Here is a 3,839-nt window from a genome sequence, read left to right on the forward strand (position 1 = left end):
CTGGAGAGCATGGGGTGGAAAACTAGCTGTAGTGTTGTTTGACCTCTGCCATAGAAATAAACTCATAAGTTTTACAGATGGGACTTTTTCTTTTTTCCAAAATTGCACTAAATTTTCATTATATTTTTCCCTAGTACCAGAAAGGCTCTTGCTCAAATATCATTGCCATCCTAATTGCCTGTGCCCTGGGTGTTGCCTGACAAGTAGCTTGTTCTCTTTGATTCCTGGCCAGGATGCTGACACAGCAACTGGTTTGTTTCCTGTGGAAAATGAAGAATAGTATCAAAGGCTTTCAGATGTGCCAAAGAGAAAAAGGATTTAAGGACACAAGGAAGCCATAGTCCAGCAGTCAGGCATGTAACAGCCCATGGGAATCCTACAAACAGGATGCTTCAAAATCTGGGATCAGACATTGCTTTGCAAATGTAGTCCTTGTTGTGCAGGAAGCAACTGAGGGGGGGTCGTGTTGCAAGTGAAGCCCTCAAAGATTAAATTTAATGGGCTCTATTCCTCTCATCTCTCTGGGGAATACATGCTAAGATGGCATTTCTAAAATGAATGCTTAGGAGGTGCTACATGAGCTACAATAATGTGTACACAGTGCTCTTCATTACATAGTGAGACAAATATATTGAAGAACTCAATACACTGCAGTGTTTCAAAACTAAACCTTCATTGTCCTCAGGACAAGCATCCCTCAGGGCACCAGTGCCTTCTCAGGTGCCTCCTTTCCAGATTGGCTCAGTGAAGCATGTGGAAAAGGTGCTAACAAGAAATAAGATGTGCTCCAAGATGTAGGGATGCAAAATCTCATTCTGTCTTGTTATCACTCTTCAGTTTTCAAATTCTTCTGTCTTATTTTCAAATTTTTTTTTCAGGTAGCCTGTGCATACTATCCAGAGTTAAAAGCCATTCTTCTGCCCTTTGGTAAACTATGGCAAAGCTTGATCACTAATATAAGATAAAAAGCGAGCTGGTCCACCAGAAATTACATTTGTTGACATACGTCACTTAATGAAGATAAAATCCAAGTTTATTTGCAACAGCTCCTTGCACAGAAAAACTCAGCAAACACAAAAACCTAGAAAATATTGTAATCCTCGAACTAGGATGTTCATAAGCAAGAAGGAAAAAGGGAGGCTATAATAGCTTTTCACTTCTTTCTGGAGGATTGGATATCATTTAAGTTCTGAGTGCAAAAAGTGGGATGCTGCTGCAAATATATCCATTCAAGACTGTATAAAACATGTAGTTTTATGTTGCTGCGGGTACCTGCTTAGGAAAAAAATGGGATTGAGGGAGAGAGAAAGAGAGTGGTGTCACAAGGCAGGACTCAGCTGTGCTGCCAGTTGTATTAATTAGCTTTGCTTGCACACTCCTGCATTATAATCAGTATTATTTTGATTTCCATTAACCTCTGCAAAAGGTTCTCCACAGGTTTGGATTCAGGGAAATACATCTAGGGTATTACTGCATGGATAGAAACAACAGTTTGCCCATGGTCAAACAGCAGCTTAAGAAAAGGCACCATAGCTAAGCAGCAGCCTATTCTTTATCAGCTGTGAAGAGCTGTCAAACGCAGAAGGCATGAAATGATGTATGTTCTTCTGTATCTGGTTTTACCAGGAAATTAAATATTGGGCTTGTTCATGCAAGGCAGGTAGAACCTTCCGGGTCACACTTAGTAAGTGGCTTAATGTTCGATTTGCCTGACTCAAGGGCTGACTTGAACCTAAAATGTTTGGTATTGTGGCCTGTCCATGTCCCTAAACCATCCCTTCTGCAGTGCAATAGCATCTCCTTTGCCCTCAAATTAGTCCCCTCCCAGAACACCTTTTTCCACTTCATTCAAACTATTAATACAACATATGTTTTGCAGCTAATTATTAGACACATTGTTGTATTATTGAGAGCATAATTTTACCAATTCAGACATGGGCCTGGCAAAACTAAGGCTCATGATCACAACTGCCAAGCACAGGAGCAAAATTAGTCCTCATTAATTCACTGAACAGCCACAACTCCACCCAAGCAGTATCATCTCCTCTGGAAACTGTCAGGATGTAGGGAATTCAATATTAATGTACATGTAGAGTGTCCTATGCAAATGGTATTTATTATTCATATTTCTGATTCAAACCCATCTTTTAGATGAACTAACATGTTTAAAATCATTGTGGAGGCAAACACTTTATACCCATTCCTGCTCTAGCTGGGTTTTCATACCTGATAAGGATTTTCTGTCCCTGGTCTGCGCCTGATAGCTTTTGACAATTTAGAGGAATAATTAACAAATAAAACAGAATTACTTCCAGAATATATACTGGTATATATATCTTTTTAATTTTTCCAGCACAAAATTGCTGTTATCATTGCTACTCATCTGTCTGTATACTGTCTTTTCTTACAACATATTAATTACTTGCATCCATGGTGAGAAGTAATTTCTCATGCCTTCACCATATAGGTATTTTTCATTTCTGTCTAATAAGCCCTTGCTGGTATTTCATGTTACAAATGCATTTATTCTCACAGGGTGAGTTCATGCTGCCAAATCCCTTAGCTCCAATACCTGTTCCTGGATCCTAGTCCCAGATCATCTGCGCTGCCCACATGGCACATGTGCATGTTCACTCCTGGCGAACACACAGGAGCAAAACAACCAGTTCCCTCTGCAATAAAACCGTGCTAGTCCAGGACCTATTTGGTTGCAAATTTATGATCTTTTCTTATTAACTCAGGATATCCTCATTTATGTCTGCTCAGTTCTTTGAACTGTTTATCTTCAAATTCATGTGGAGTTTACCCCACGTACTTGAACAGTCAGTGCCACTCATTCTTAGATATATTCCTGTGCTCTCAAGAACCTGTTGGAGATTTGCTTGAACAAGTCCAGGTGACCACTTTTTTGACATGTGTAGTATAATAAAATATATCTTGACTGTGCTCTCGGACTGCCTGTTGTAGTCTTAGAAAAGTAATAGCACCTTCCACCTCTGCTGGAAGTCTTTGATGTAAAAAGAAATAATGATTTTCGTCTTCACATGACGGACAAGTTTAAGCTTTACTTAGCTACAGAAGTGCAGCATTTAGTATAAATTTTTTTCTACTCTGTGATTTTCTTCCATATATCTAAAATAGCAGTTTAAAACTCAGTGGGGATAGGTCTATGTGACATCTGTCTCCTTCCATTAACTGACCATTTTGGTTGCACTTAGCAAAGGTAAGTTTTTATTCAAGAAACACTGATTTTCACTACTACTAAGACCATTGCATACCACATTGTTTATTTTGTTAGCATAAAAACTTTAAAGTGAGTATGGCTTGCACACTCTATACACTTTATATTGGCATTGTGAGATAAAATGCCTTAATTGTGGGCCAAAATCAGCGGGTTTGTATTTTTTCCTATGGTTTTGTTTATATAATTTTATACAACATAAAAATAACATTTCTATAATTTTAGACAATATTTTATAAGCATTTTTTATCAAAAAAAATTACTTTTCTGTGTTCATTAGTGAGGCTCTGGCTTCATTCATTCAACATGATTATGCTGCTGCTCTTCTACAATAGTCCACAATATAGAAGAAACCATGTTACCTTACACCAAAATAATATGAAAGTAGAAAGCTCTAGTAATGCAGGTTTGATTTTCTTCCCTTTTTATTGCTTTCAAATTCAGGAACAGGTTAAAACTAGCACTTGAACTGACACAGCTAGAGCTCCTGAATATAAAGCAATTTTAGATTTTTCCAAATTGGTAGAAATTTGAGAACTCATTCCTGGCATTCAACAGTTTCACTCACACAGTTCTTGTAGAGGTCGAACAAAAGCTT

This window comes from Aphelocoma coerulescens, chromosome 2, assembly GCF_041296385.1.
Source record: "Aphelocoma coerulescens isolate FSJ_1873_10779 chromosome 2, UR_Acoe_1.0, whole genome shotgun sequence".
Lineage (NCBI taxonomy): Eukaryota > Metazoa > Chordata > Aves > Passeriformes > Corvidae > Aphelocoma > Aphelocoma coerulescens.